This window comes from Ictidomys tridecemlineatus, unplaced genomic scaffold, assembly GCF_052094955.1.
Source record: "Ictidomys tridecemlineatus isolate mIctTri1 unplaced genomic scaffold, mIctTri1.hap1 Scaffold_737, whole genome shotgun sequence".
Classification (NCBI taxonomy): domain Eukaryota; kingdom Metazoa; phylum Chordata; class Mammalia; order Rodentia; family Sciuridae; genus Ictidomys; species Ictidomys tridecemlineatus.
The window spans coordinates 162,964-179,730 of record NW_027525337.1 but is presented as its reverse complement, the minus strand read 5'-3'; the positions used below and the strand labels follow the sequence as shown (position 1 = coordinate 179,730).

The 16,767-nt window shown below is 32.8% G+C and overlaps 1 protein-coding gene across 7 annotated transcripts in view; it reads right to left on the bottom strand.

Moving 5' to 3' along the window:
- LOC144374545 (biotin--protein ligase-like) overlaps nucleotides 1-16,767 on the bottom strand; it is a 62,061-nt gene that overhangs the window by 16,983 nt on the left and 28,311 nt on the right. For 3 of the 7 annotated variants that reach the window (XR_013433914.1, XR_013433915.1, XR_013433911.1), the window contains exons 4-6: nucleotides 11,398-11,496; nucleotides 10,358-10,525; nucleotides 7,478-7,732 (exon numbers count right to left, since the gene is read on the bottom strand). The gene's annotated coding sequence lies outside the window, so the exon portion shown is untranslated. Of the gene's footprint in view, nucleotides 1-7,477; nucleotides 7,733-10,112; nucleotides 10,526-11,397; nucleotides 11,497-14,275; nucleotides 14,820-16,767 lie in introns of those variants that run through there. The other 4 variants (XR_013433913.1, XR_013433912.1, XR_013433916.1 and 1 more) reach the window with 4 other exon arrangements.

Sequence of the window (16,767 nt, the reverse complement as noted above, 5' to 3'; positions counted from 1 at the left end):
TGCTGAGGATCGAACCTGGGCCGCACGCATGCTAGGCGAGCGCGCTACCGCTTGAGCCACATCCCAGCCCCCCCTGGCTCTAAGATTTATTATTAAAAATTTCTCCTAAAATCTAAAGTTCAATTTGAGAAATCTGTGAGTTTAACCCTCAGTGTTGTCAAGATTCTGGCTGTAGGATGCATGAGTGGAGCTGGACAGATAATGTTCCAGACTTTTTCTACATAGTGGGCACATTCTATAGACTTGTACCCTCTTTTCCTTTTCTCTTGATCCTCCCTCCTCCTCCAGGGACCCCTGCCCCCTGTATCTCTTGGAGTCGTCTTGATGTCACCAGTGATTGTACAGGCACTGCAACAGCACAGGAAAATCATATCATGATGAAAGTTAAAATGGATGGTGATGTTGCTAATTCTATTCAGGTTAAATGATATGAAGATAATATACTGTTATAAGATTTAAAATAAAGATTTAGTTAGTCCAGAATGAGAAGAAAATTGCATTGATTTATAAAAATCTAGTGGTTATTAATGGAAAAACAACAAAGTAAGAGAAACTGTCACAGTCAAGATAAGAGGAGTCAAAGGAGACATGAAGAGTACAGTTAAATAATGTGGTATTCTAAATGAAATTCTTGAGTACAGAAAAGATATGAAATACAAATTAGAGAGTTATGAATGAATATGCACTTTTGTTGATAGCAAAAATAACTTGTTAATGTATATAAGCTACTAACACTAGAGGAAAAGCAGGTTCAAGGTACACAGGAACTCTATATTTTTGCCACTTTCCTGGAAATCTAAAACTATTCTCAAATTAAAAGTTCATTACAAAACAATAACATAACCATGGAAGTTTATCCTAGGCAGCTTGTTAAAACATTAGTTGTCAGACGTCTGCTAGCAAATGCATTATTTAACTCAAGAGCTCCCCAAAGCTTTACAGTGCTGGGAAGACCTAAAAAAGCTTTCTTGACAGAAAGGCACACTCTTTTAAAGGTTCAGGTCAGTTGCAAGTAATGATACAATATTTTGTCAATAATTAAAATGCTGTAAGTACATTTATAAGAATATTTTCCAGTAGCACCAGTTGTTCATAGTAACTTTCTCCTGAACTTGTACCCCCAAAAGGTTAGCATTCAGGAAGCTCAGCTGCTGTCTAACAAACTTAATTAATCAAAAACTCATTTCCAAGCTGTAACTATGAGTAACAGCACTTCAAGTGTGCTAGCAAGCCTACAAGTTAATCAAAATGCTAATATAGTACAAATTATAGTTGTGATTAACATTTCACAGTAGCTGCTTATGTGAATTGATCATTCAAGAGTAAGCTCATTTCTTAAAACTATTTGCTTTTAAATACCCATTAATAAAACGTCATAAGGTTTTTATGGCAAGATCTTAGCTTCTGGAAATCTGGCCAGGAGAGCAGCCAGATTAGAGTTTACACTGCTCTTTATGAATTTGATAGCACTACACAAATATTTATAACAGAGACTACATTTATTGGTAGAAAATTCAGATTTGGTAGACAATCTTGAAATAAGTGGGAATCTATATACATAGAATAAATCTATCCTTTACAAATTTTTCTTATGAAAAAACTAGAAAGAAAAAAGTGAAATATTTATTTCATTCTGAAACTGATATCTACTATATGCCAAGCACTGTGCCAAAGTAATCTTAATAGTGATGCTACAGGTATTGAAAAGTTTCCAGCATATCTTAGGTGACACAAAACCTCCAAATATATGTTCAAACCATTGATACTTTTTGAAACATGTTATGATAGACATGTTATTGACTGATAATCTACCTGTCTTTTTAGAAGAATTATCTGAAAAAGCTTTCTAAAGCCTGTTGTGCTACACTAACTTTTGTTTTCATTTGGTTTAATTATAAACATTTAAAAATTTCAAAGAATTTTACTAAGAGTAGTACTGAAGATTACCTGTCATTTGCTGTATCAAAACATTTCTTGCAAGTATTGGATTAAGGATTTGACTAAGTACTTCTTTTGTTAAATTTGATACTACCTTAGGACTATTTTCACTGCTAACTGCATTTGACTCTGCAATTCTAAAACTGACATTCTTCAATACACTACCAATCCACTGTACCTTACTATACATGGGAAGCATTTGTCAATGAGACATAGTCCTCTCTTATAGTATCCTCAATTGAAAGGCCTTTTTTGAGTTTACCCATCTTTTGTTGTTGTTGTTGTTGTTGTTTTGGTGCTGCTGGGGACCAAACCCAGGGCTGGAAAACTGTTTCTGTGTCCTTTACTTTCCTTTTCTCCGACTCTGATATGTGTACATACATGTGCACACACATATATCTTATGCATCTCTATAATTATAGAGAGTACAGAAAAATATAATATTGGCTATGTGAAATGTAATATATTTTTAATTTATTAGATGTTGTTATACAAATAAGAATGTCAAAGTACTATTTTGAAATTTAGACCAAAAAAAACCCTGCCAATAAACTTTAAATATCTATTTTGCAAATTTCAGAAGTCTCTCTATAAAATAAAGAGAATAAAAAATTTTTAATGTTAAGTCACTATGACACAGTAAGGATATAGAAAACCTACTAACCATGAGAATCCTAAGATTTATTTACTTGAGTCCCCAACTTATTGTTTTACTTTATGACGATTAATAATGCTTCATGCTTGTAAGATATTATTTTAACTCAGACATCAGGGTTTAAGTGATCTTCCTAAGGTTTCATAGTAAAATGACAGCAGAGGAAATTTATAGAGGTGGTGTACCAAGCCCCATCCATAAAGGACAGGATCAGGCTGCTGTGCCATGAATGCAGTATATAATTTTCAATCGCTAGGAGGGCTGTATCTTGGAAAACTGTTGAGCCAATACTTTCTATGACTAAGAGTACCCATATATCTAAATGAGAACAAAGGCACAAAATTAGAACAATCAATCAGTCTTTACAGAAAATTTTAATCTGAGACAATTTGAGAAGCAAAATAAAAATGACAGCAAGGAAGTTTAACCAATAGGATAAAACAAACATCTATGATTCTATAGTTATGTAACTGAATAAAGTAAATAAATGTGAAAGAAATTTGTGCAACTTTATAGTGCAATTTCAGGAATGACAGAAATAGAAACTCCCAATAGTGGGATTAATGCAGATCTTAAAAATTCCAGTCATATATTTTAGCTGTTCCAATTTTATAAAATACGTTATTCACTAAAATAGCACTTGTATAAAAAATGTCTCAAACTAGAGTATTAACTTTTCCTTTTGATTTTTTTAAATATATGACAGCAGAATGCATTACAATGCTGAACCATGTTGGCTTAGGAAAGGACTTCCTCAATAAGATTCCTAAAGCACAAGAAATAAAATAAAGAATCAATAAAAAATCAATAAAAAGTTTCTTCACAGCAAAGGAAACAATCAAGAATGTGAACAGAGAGCCTACAATATGGAAGAAAATCTTTGCCACCAGCATGTCAGACAGAGCATTGATCTCCAAGATATATACAGAAATCAACAAACTTAACCAAATAAATAAGTAAATAATAACAACAACAAAAACAAATAACCCAATTGACAAATGGGTTAAGGAACTAAACAGGCACTACTCAGAAGAAAAAAAAATATGAATGGTCAAAAAATATATGAAAAAACATGTTCAACATCTCTAGCAATTAGAGAAAAACAAATCAAAGCTACACTGAAATTCCATCTCACCCCAGTCAGAATGGCAGAGGTTCATTCATACATTGTTGGTGGGAGTGCAAATTAGTGCAAACACTCAGAAAGCAGTATGGAGATTCCTTAGAAAACTTGGACTGGTTGTACATTCTGTGTCGAAGGAACTGCTGAGCTAGAGTCAACACTATAAATACAGAGATTTGATAAATTGTGGTATAAAGGTGTATTAAGAATCGTAATGCAAAAAATTATGAATGTATTGCACTCCACTATTGTCATGTATGTAAGAAATAATTAAAAAAAAGAAAACTTGGAATGGAACTACCATTTGACTCTGTTATTCCACTCCTTTATTTATATCCAAAGGACTTAAAATCAGCATACTACAGTAACACAGCTACTTCAATGTTTATAGCAGCTCAATTCAAAATAGCTATGATACCAACCTAGGTGCACTTGAAGAGATGAATGGATGAAAAAATTGTGGTATATATACACAATTGAATATTACTTAGTCATAAAGAAGAATAAAATTATGGCATTTGCTTGTAAGTAGATGGAACTAAAGAATATCACTCTAAATTAAATGTCAGTCACAAAAAATCAAAGGCATAATGTTCTTTCTGATACGTGGATGATAAGTCACAACAAAGGGAGTGGGGTTTCGAAATTCACTGGACTAGACAAAGGGAAATGAAGCAAAGGGAGGGGGTGACTGCAATAGGAAATATGGAATATCATTCCTATCCTCATATATAAATAAATGACCAGTGTAACACTACATCATGTACAACCACAATAACAGTATCCTAATTGTAACAAGTTACACTTATTCTATGTATGTATAATATTTCAAAATATACTCTACTCTCATGTAAAAAATAATAATGATAAAAAGAAAAAAAAACCTTTCTTTTTCATAAGGTTATAGCTGAAATCAAAGAATTCTAGAATTTCAGAAATAATGGGGACTTTAGAAATGATTTAATACAATTTTTTAGGAAAAAGTTCCAGAGAAGTTGTGATGTCCCTTGTGTCACACAATAAATTGGTAGTGGGGGTAGAACAAAAACCTGATTTTCTTTCTTTGACAAACTGTGGAAAAATTTAGAAGCCCCTGATTGATTTCATGTAATGAAATCATTATGTTTTCTTTGGAGTTTTATTTAGTTAAATTAAGTTTGCCCTGTTCCTACATTTATTCAAGCAGTACTGACAACAACAGAAAAAAATCCTCAACCATGAGAACCAGAATAAATGTGTGCAATCACAGTTCATCTATTTCACCAAGGAATAAAGGTCCAGTGAAGTTGTGAAACTTGCCATCATAAAGAATTAAAAAGTGTCTACCCATTCTGGATCACAGTCTCCTTTTCCAGCTTCCACTTTCCAGTAAAGTAGACTTTATTGCAATCTGAGTCACATTATGCTGTTTTATAAGCATATAAAATAAAATTAAATGTTTAACTGAAAAAAGTAAGAAACTAACTACCCAGAACAATCTTCAGATTCAATGTAATCCCTAACAAATGCCAATAGCATTTTTCTTAGAGATAGAAAAAATCTAAATTATTAAGGAACCATGAAGAACCAAAAAACCAAATAAATCTTGAGAAAGAATAAAGTTAGAGGCATTCTACTTCTTGACTACAAATTATAGTACAAATCTTAAATAATTAAGATAGTATGGTGCTGGCACCAACATATATACATAGACTAACAGAACAGAATAGAGTCTAGAAATAAACACACATCCTGTCACTAATCTGACAAGAATACTAAGAAAGAAAAGGATAGGCTTCAATAAATGGTGTTGAGAAAACTGAACATCTACATTTAACAGAATGAAACTGGAACCTTGTCTTACACCATATGCAATAATCATCTCGAAATTTACTAAAAACTTAGATGTATGATCTGAAACCATAAAATTCCTAGAAGAAAACAGGGAAAAAGATCTTGACACTGGTCTTAGCAATGAGTTTTTGAATAAGTTCCCAAGAACACAGGGAAAAAAAAAGGTACAGATAAACAAAGCTACAAACCTTCTGCACAGAAAAGGAAGCCATCAATGAATTAAAAAAATAACATATGTAATAGGAGAAAATACTTGCAGATGTTAGTAAGGTGTTAATATCCAAAACCTATAAGGAACTTATATAGCCCAAGAACAAAAAGGCTAAAAATTCTATTATAAAAAAAAAAGGTGGAGGGACAAATGAGGCCAATAGATATCATTCTGTTGAAATACAGAATGGCTAACAGACATGAAAAGGTGCTTACTTTCAACAATCATTGGGTAAATGTAGATCAAAATCCCAGTGAGGGCTGGGGTTGTGGCTCAGTGGTAGAGCACACGTCAAGCATGTGAGAGGCCCTGGGTTTAATCCTCAGCACCACATAAAAATAAATAAATAAAATAAAGGTATTGTATCCAACAACAACTAAAAAATAAATATTTTTAAAAAATTGCAATGAGTCAACACCTCACATCTGTTAGAATGAATATTATTAAAACAATGAAAGTATTGGCAAGGATGTGGAGAAAAGGAAACTGCTACACACTGCTGGTAGAAATGTAGTTGGGGAAGCCATTATGGAAAATACACATGGACAGCCTTAAGAAATTACACATGGAAAACATCATCATCATCATCATAGAAATTCTACTTTACAGAGAATTCTACTTTTGAATACAGAGATCAATATCCCAAAGACATGTACACTCTATGTTTATTACATCATTGATTAGAAAAGCCAAGAAAAAGAAACAGTCTAAGTGACCCAAGATGGATGAAAAAAGAAACTGAAACACAATGGGAGATCTTTCAGCTTTACAAAAGAATAAAATCTTGCCATTTGCAATACTATACATTGTGTTAAGAGAAATAAGCTGAAAACAACAAAACACTGAATAATTTCATTAACAGGTGCAATAATAAAAAAGTCAAATTCATAGAAGCAGATTAAAATAATGGTTAAGAGGGGGTGAAAGTGGGAGATAAGAGGAGATATTGCTTAAAGGATACAAAGTTTCATTTATGTAAAACAAGTTCTAGACATCTAAGGTACAGAAGGGTGACTGTATTTAATAATATCGTATTAACAGACTTGAAATTTGCTAACTAGATATTAAATGTTCCCACTGCAAAAATATGTGATTATCTGAAGTGACAGATATCTAGCTATCTTGATTCTAGCAATTATTTTATAATTTATATGTATATTTAAGTACCACATTGAACACCTCAAATATAAATCATTTTTATTAAAAATAAAATAGTATTGGGGAAAATTTACTAAATATTATGTTTTTTAAAAAAATAAAAATCAATACTTATTTGATTCTGGTGTTATTTGACATTAATTGATAATATCAATATTTGGAGGAATGTAGCATAAATTATGTCTATATTTCCTGTGTATAATTGAAGTGTTTTAAAGTATTAGCATTTCATTCATATCCAAAGAATGATTATGAATCATTATATACCTAACAAGTACAGCTAAGAATTAATTACCTCATAAAAGAAGTACCCATGAATTATAGATATGAGGATGTGTGAGCACTATATACATGAGAAATTCACCTAGAAGCCTCCAAAGTTGATATCAAGTTTTTTGCAACAAATTATTTAATACTGATATGGCCCCCTGGAAAATTCACTGAGAGTATAACAAAGCTATTCACCAGGGTATGTCAGGATATTTGGACTTGGCTAGTTTAGAGACATTAACTATCTTTTCTAATTGAATATAATAAGCACACAATATGTTCAACATACCTTTGAGGAAGGATACTTGTTGAAGACTCTGAAAATAGCTAATTCAGCTGCAACAGTCTTTCTTGATCCAGTGGGTGCTCCAACTAGGACACTACAGTCTGTGTGATACAGTGTATGAAATATTTGTGTCTGCACAGGGTTAAAGTGGCTGAAGTTGTACAGGGCTTCATATGCTTTACATCCCAAAGCCATAATTGGCAAAGGCTGAAGATCCAGTAATTCTGAAAAGATCCAACAGGTACTTCTGAAAAAAAACTGAAAAAACATGCACAATACTGAATACTGTATTTTAAAGAATAACATTTCCTAATTATCTCTAGAGAAGAACATATTTAATATAAATTCTTATACACCAGTGACACATCTTATTCAGTCACTACATTTAACATAACTGATAAATAGAACACTTTTATTGAAGAATCCCCTATAAACCAACTATATATTTCTCTTCCAAAAAGGGAAATAACTTGAATAAAAGTACATGAAGGTATGTATGTTATGGTACAAAAATAAATCAATGAAAACCATTTGTAAACAGCAGTATTGGAAGGGTCATTAACAACAGATTTGATCTGCTACACACTGACCAATCCTGAGTAGCTGAGGGATCTTTTGGTATAGCCAATGGAAACAAAAATGAATTTAGCCTTATTCAGGAAGGAACAAGGATAGTAGTTTCAGAACACAGCATGACTGAGTAAAACAAAATAAAATAAAACAAAAACTCTCCTTAAAGTGTACAGGTCTTCTTACTTTCACTAATCATTGGGGAAATTTATGTTTGTAAAGTAAATTTATGTATTGAAAGACACTAGATTTGGTTGCTTCTCATTATATGGACTGGGTGCTGAATAAATTAGATAATTATTACAAAGCTTAAAAAAGAAGATATAAAAAATCAGTTAAGAGGACACCTTGATCTGACCTTTATAGTATGGTTGCAAAATGAAAAATATGGTAAATTTTCTTCTAAAAATATACTTAAAATCAAAAACTAACTTAGTTGGGCATGGTGGCACAGGCCTGTAATTCCAGCAGCTCAGAGGCTGAGACAGAAAGATCCCAAGTTGAAAGACAGCCTCAGCAATTTAGTGATATCCTATCTCTCAAAATAATAATAATAATAAAAAGACTGGGGATGTGCTTCAGTGGTTAAGTGCCCTTTGGGTTCAATCCTGGGTACCTTGTCCCTAAAGGAAAAAAAAACAAATAAAAAGATGACTTTAAGAAGTTATCTTTTCCCCAACCATTGCTCTACTCTATTACAAGGATAGCTGAGAGCTAACTTCATACTCTCTATGTCTGATTATGATTGTTTAAATTTTCCGTAGCTCTGGAAATCCAGGAAGGAGGAAGACATTGCATGATAAGGCATGCAATGTTAATCAAACATATTTTTTAAATAAAAGACTAAAAATTAAAATTGTACAATGTCAAATGCACAGTTATTGACAATGTTAAATTAAGATGATCTATTACAGTGATTTTACCTAGATGGTATGTTTATACTACATCAGCTAATTATATAAATAGGTTGATATGTATTTGGTTGCTTAAGAAAAAAATTATTAAATTGACATTAACATATAATGCTAATATATGTGGAATTAAGTACTTTATTAAAAGAAAGAAACCTAGCAATGATATTGGAAGCATATATTTTAAGTTAAAACATCATCACTTCCACATATTTTGAACTTATGAGATTCTAGATATCACATAAACACATTTGATGAAATAAGACCAGAAAGACCCTCTGCAATAAGTAGATTACTAGATTATACAGTCTCAATATCATTCTATTTTGATACATTTTTTTGGTTTTGCTATGCCAAGATATCAAAGAGAAATTGAGATGTAGTATAAAGAGTATCTCAATGAATAGTATGAATAAGGTGTACATTTGACAAAATGAAAGATTATAAAGTCATATTTAGGTCTCCTTTCACTTCTGAAAGGACTGTCAAATAGCATGCTATTTAAAGTAGTCAGAATAACATTTTTATTCTGAAAAGTCAAGCAGATTGTCTGAAATATACATGGGAAAGAAAATTTGACTCCTAATTTATGTCTGTAAAGTAAATTAAGGACCTCTGAAAATCAATACTCATCAATTATGAATTCTCAAAAAATGAAATTAGTATACTAGTTTCAAGATGTTTTTGAAATAGATTTCAGGGGTACTTGAAAGTATCACTGCAAAGATTTATTCATGAAATTTTGCTTTTTTAATAAATCAAAATAGAAAGGTGTTTGTTCATTTTATGAAAACCTAGAGTTTATACATTACAACAATAAAAAATGCTGCTGAATGCTCTTACTATATATCCCTTTTAATAATTTATTATATATATACAAACATTCCAAAATCTAAAAAAAATGTAAAATTTGAAACACTTCAGGTTTTAAAAATTTTGGATAAAAGATAACCTGTACTAGAATTAAGTTTATGTGAATTGGACTAAATGTAAGAAAAAAAGAGATATCTCAAAACTTTAACAGAGAATACAGATTAAATGATAAATGACAATTGCAATGAAAAAGGAAGGCTATATGGAGAAATAATGATTATATGTACAGATGAAAGTCCAGTAACTCAGAAATAGTAACTCTCCTCATTACTATGATTATCAGAATTGACTAAGCCTACTTTCATGCTTTTGGAGCTTAAATGAACAAAAATTAAAGGTCCACAATTTGACTATCTACATATACATATTTGATTTTGAAAATTTTGAACATACAGTTTAGAAACAATTTTGTCAAGTAAGTTGGACTTTGATTCAGAATAAAACAACTTTATACTTGTCAACATTAATTAAAATAACAATTTTGGGAAGTCAATAATTCACATCAACACATTAATGTTCAATTTGTTACCTGTATGGGTCTGATGCCTGTCTGGTAGAATCAGATGTTGGAAGCTGATAATCAAACAGCCTCTGCTCCTAACCATCTATCAGAAACTGCTTGGATATAGTATTGGGAAAGCAAAGGTTCAAAAATAGGGATTGCAAATACCAGTAGTTAAGCTTCTTTACTAATGACCTAATGTGAAATAAAGTCTAAAATAAATAAAGTTCTTAGTAGTCAATTCTTAATAGTATCTATACCAGATGTAATAAAAATAAACTATGTTGTATTTCTAAATAGCTCAGATATTCAGGTACTACAGTAACTTGTAGGTGATTTCCTTCTGAGGATTATTTGACATAACAGAAGGTAAAAAATTATACTAACTTTATATTATTTATAAATATGTTATCATTATGACATGTTACCAGTTTGATTCATTATCAGAATTTCCCAAACATGATTCATGCAGTTATTTCATGATTTCTATAATTTCAAGTACCATATTATTATTTACTTAATATTTTTCTTTAAATCTGATCAGTATCTTAAGTGGAATATCTGAAATCTCTTAAAATATATAGGTTACATGGTTATCAAGAAGATAAATGCATGAAAACAAAATATTGCTATAAAATACTATTGCTATCTAGTCAAGATTTTCAATTGGAAGCTTGCTTTCTCTGATAAAAAGAGAAATTACAAATAAAACATGAGTTAAAGATGTAGCAACAATTGAGTCTTTATAGATAATTTTACAAGGAATGATCTTTTCACTAAGCAATTTATTATTTTGCAGGAAATTATTTTACCCCCCTTATTTTATATATTCCACGCCTCTAGAAGCCATGCCTTAAACTATGGTAAAGATTATAAATGAATTTCTTGAACTAGGATCAAACTGAATAATCAATATTGTCACACTGAATCTCCGTGTTCCTTTGAAACAAAACAGGAAAACAGAACATAACAAAACTTTCATGGCACTCTTAAATCAGAGAGATAGTAAAAAACAAGAATTGTTTATGTATTTTTTTATGAAAGCTAAATAATAAGGTTATATTCACCTGTTTTTTAAGAGCTAGAAAATACTCTGAATGATAAATATGATCATTTGTAGGATCTTCCACCCAAATCCACCAGGGTTCTCCTACTGTCCCATGGACCTAGAAGAAAAATTATCCTAGTACTATGAAAATCATAACTCAAGTAACAGTACTGTTTACATATCAGCACCTATTAGTCTAACAACTTTTTTGATATATAATTTATAAAACAAACTTCACTCATTTAAAGTATACAGTTTAATGGTTTTAACATATTTACAAAGTTGTACAACTATGAACATAATCTAATTTTAGAACATTTTTATCACCTCCAAGAGAGTACTTATATTCATTAGAAGTATGGACATGGCTATTCTAAACACTTTGTTAAATGGAATAATATAACATATGGTCTTCTGTGACTGGCTTTTTAAACTTACCATACTATTTTTGTAGTTCATCCATGTTTTAAACTGCATCAGTACTTTGCTTCTTTTTATTGTCAAATAATATTCTACTGGACACATATATCATATTTTGTTTATATAAGCCAATCTCTCTTTTTTCTTTATATGGTCCAATACTATTCAGTATTCACTTCTTCCTCAGGGACTCATGAAAAGGAGATCACATCCCAATCATTTCTCCTCCAAATCTTCTTGCACTATCTCACATGAGCTTTTGGGGGACACCACATTTAAACCATAACACCTGGGATAATTTTGATTCACATAAAGCCAATCAGCTCATGGCATTCTCCTGACAATATCTATAGTAAAGGAGAAGTCCATAACAAACACTTGGCATAATTAGACTGGGGGGGCATGTATTTGTGGGAAGAGGGCTTACAGTTTATGTTGTGGGCTGAGGAAGTGGGTATGTGTTCCCCTTACTCCATTAACAGTGAAAGAGAAGCAGGAAAACATTCGGGAATAGTGTGAGCAGAGCAAAGAAGTGGAAAGATCTTGGGCCTTCAACAATACTATTAACCTCAAGACTGGACCCTCCTTAGGGCCCATCTGATCTGTGGACCTTTTATTGTACAAAAGAATATATTACCTTACGTAAATCAGACTGAGGCAAGTTAGGTTTTACATTCTTGAAGTTAATAGCATTATAAGAGAGTTCATTATAAAAACAATCAAGTACTTTCTCCTATTAATTAATAAAACTAAATTAGGATGTATTATGAATAGCAATAGTAGAAAACCATGTGCAAAAATAATGAAACTTCCATTCCTTTAAAAACAATCAAAAATTTCAAATATGAGCTTATACTTAAATATAATTTTATATTTTATATAAAATTTCATATTTATAAAAATATTAACTGTAATTTGGTGTTATCAACTAGTGCTCATATACTGTGAGAAAAATAGGAATTAGGAATGCTTTAGGAATTAAAGGTCTGAATGCTTTAATGACAATGTGGAATTAAATTAAAACATAGATGGGTGACTTTAGAACACGCTGCTGAACAAAATTCATTTACATTAAAGATGTATAAATGTTAACTAATATAGGAAGTATCTGTAAAGGTAAAATTTCTAAGCTGATTCTAAGCTGCAAAAGTCTGAGTTAAAGTGTAAAAGACCGGGCATGGTAAGGTCTCTAAATGGCAAGGCCTGGGCTAAAAAGTAAAGACTAGGTATTGTTAAATTTCTTCTGCTACCCCCAGAACCTGTAATCTCTGTAGCTGTTAGGACAATGCTGGAACTGCCCAGTAAATATCTCCATTGATTCCCTGGTTGTTTAATAGCTAAGTGCTCCAGGTAACATGGCACGTAAGCCTCTAGGCTCAAAAGCCAATCAGTTTAAATTTGTACCCCGCTTAGAAATGACCAATCACTCCTGCCCAGGTTGTTCCCGCCAATGTATGTACTAATCCTGACTCAGAGATGTTGTTCAATTTTCCCGCACCTCATGATGATTTGTTCTGATGTATGCAAAGCCCCCCACCCTCTCCAAAAAGTGTACTTAAGATCCTCTTGACCTCTGCTCTGGGCTCTGGGCTGCTCTCCCTTCCTGAGTGAGCCTTGAGCCCCAGCATACTGGTTCAATAAATCCCCTTTTGCCAATTGCATGGAGCCAGTCTCTTGTGTGGTCTCTTTCTCCGACGCTCCACCGGACCCTTACATATCCAAATACATTTAACTAGAATTTTATAAGACTACTTGATGTAAGCATTGTTATATACAGTTTCTGATTTACTTGCCTTGCCCAGTTAGTTTTTTGGAACTGAAGACTGAGTAGAGAAGATGCTACTTTAATACTTTAAAGCATTAGGTAAGTGCCAGGCTCAGTGGCGCACACCTATGATCCCAGTGGCTCAGAAGGCTGGGGCAGGAGGATCGTGAGTTCAGAGCCAGCCTCAGCAACAGCCAAGTGCTTCTCAACTTGGTGAGACCTCTGTCTAAAAAAAATACAACATAGGGCAGGGGGTGTGGCTAGGTGGTCCAGTGCCCCTGAGTTCAATCCCAGGTACCCAAAAAATAACAAAAGCCTTCGATGAAAACTTTAGTAAACTCAGAATTCCCATGTTCAGGTCCCTCTCATTATTTCAAAGTCATCTATTTGGGAAAACTTAGACCAAGTAACACAAGATCCACATTTCTATACAATTATATTTTATAATCTATAAAAAGAAAACTCCTGCAAAGTAAACATTCAGGAATAATGAATAATTTAGAAAGTCTAGAACAGATTTTTACATGTTGATATGTGTTTGTGTGTATGCATATAATATTCCATTTGAAATAATGCAACAGTGTAGGTTATCAAACTCAGAAAAAAATATCAATCAACATATTTAACAGCAGCAATATATTAATGGGTCTGACTATATATATATATATATACATATATATATATATATATAATAAAATATCTTTTAATGGAGCTTATGAATTTGTATATATCTTATTAAATATCTTATTAAGAAGCCCATTACTTTAAATATATCTTACTAAGTATCTTTCATTTCTCAGTTTCATTAATATTCAGCCTTATATTCTTAATATTTTCTTTCATTCAATTTCAAGTGCTTGAGTTAGATGTTCCTGCCTTGAGTCTGAATGCTGACAAGCCCATAGGTGCCTTGCGACTCCAGACTGAGGCAGCTGAAAGCACAGAGGGAGATTCTGAAAGGACATACATTCATTGCTCTTTTTTTCTTGATATGATGAATTTACTTACTGCCTTTTTAAAAGAGGCTAATTAGCTTTTCAGAAGCTGCTGGAAATAAATTATAAGGAATATACTAATAGATGATACATATTCAGATGGACAGGACAATAATCTTCTCAGAGTTCAAACTGTCACTGTGGAACTGCAGGTTTCCACACACACTCTGTGCTCAGTAACCTTTGTTGGGACTAGAGGTGTGGCTCAGTTGTACAGCATGTGTGTCGCTGTATGTGAGGTCCTGTGTTTGATCCCAAGCACTGCAAAAATAAATTAATAAATCAGAAGCAATATTGTCAAAATGGCCATACTAAAAAAAAGCAATGTACAGATTCATTGCAATCCCCTTCAAAATACCAATGACATTCTTCACAAAATTAGGGGAAATTTTTTTTAAATTCATCTGGAAGAATAAAAAGCAATACTAAGCAAGAAAAGCAAAGCAGTAATTCAGTAATTCAGCAATCCCAGTAATTCAGGAGGCTGAGGCAGGAGATGGCAAGTTCAAAGCCAGCCTCAGCAACTTAGCAAGGCCCTAAGCAACTTAGTGAGAACCTGTCTCAAAATAAAAAATAAATAAATAAAAAGGGCTGGGGATGTGGCTCAGTGGTTAAACTCCCCTGGGTTCAATCCCTAGAAATAAAAAAAAATATATAGCACAGAGGCAAATCCACATACCTACAGCCATTTGCTATTTGACAGGTGCCAAAAATATATCTTAAAGAAAAGGCAGCCTTTTAAATAAATGGTATTTGGAAAACTGGATGGTTATATGTAAAAAAAATGAAATTAGACCCCCCATCTCACCCTTCACAAAATTCAAATCAAAATGAGACTTAGGAAATAGACCAGAAACCTCACAACTGCTAGAAGGAAAGGTGGGTCAACACTCCATCATAGGTGCTGGCACTGACTTCCTTAACAAAAGACCCTCAAAGCATCAAAAAAAAAAAAAAAAAAAAACAAGAATCAAAAACAGGATGCCACCAAACTAAGAAGCTTCTGCACAGCAAAGGAAACAAGAATGTGAAGAAAGCCTCCAATGGGAAATCTTGGACAGCTACTCTTCCAGGAGGGGACTGGATATGTATCCAGAAGACACAAAGAAGTCAGAAACTTAATACCACAAAATAAATAACCCAATCAATAAGTGAGCAAAGGAACTCAAAGAAACTTCTCAAAAGAAGAAACACAAATGGCTAACAAATACGTTTTTAAAATGTTCAACATCTCTAGAAGTCAGGGAAATGCAAATTGAAACTACATTAAGGGGGCAGGAGCTGTGGCTCAGTGGTAGAGCACTTGCTTAGCATGTGTGAGGCACTGGGTTCGATTCTCAGCACTGTATAGGAATAAAATAAGGGTCAAAATATCAGGATAATTTTCCAAAAGCTACACTAAGATTCCATCTCACTCCAATGAGAATGGCAATGGTCAAGAATACAGAAAACAATAAATGCTGGAGAGGTTGCAGAGGAAAAGATACACTGGCAGCTTATTGATGGGACTGCAGACTAGTACAGGCACTCTGGAAAGCAGAATGGAAAGTCCTCAAAAAACTAGGGATGGAACCACCATAAAACCCAGCTGTCACACTCCTGGGTATTTTCCAAGAAATCTAAAATCAGCATACTACAGAGACACAGTCACATCAATGTTTGTAGCAGCACAGTTCACAGTAGCTAAATTATGGAATCAACTCAGATGCCTGTCAGTAGATGAAAGGATTAAGAAATTGTGGTGTATATACATACAATGGAGTTCTACACAGCCATTAAAAAGGAATGAAATTACGGCATAGTAAACGAAGGAAATGGAGGCTATCGTGCTAAGTGAAAAAAGCCAACCTCAGAAACTCAAAGGCCAAATGTTTTCTCTCCTATGTAGAAGCCAGAGTAAAATAACAGAAAAGGGGAGAGGCTAGAATATCATAAAAAGTCAATCAAATAAAAATTAATAGATAAGTGAAAGGAAGTCTAGTAGAGTAGAGGAAGGAGAACAGGAGAGGGGAGGGAGAGCAGAAAGAACAGAGGAAAAGGGGAGGATCATGAACCAAAATTGATTCCAGGCATGTATGAGTTTGTTGGGAAGAAGCCAACTACTATGTAAAACTATAAAGCTCTAATTTTAAAAATCAGGAAAAAAATAATGAGGGAAAACAACTAAATGAAAGTCAAGGAAAAACCACACAGATAGAAACACTGGCAT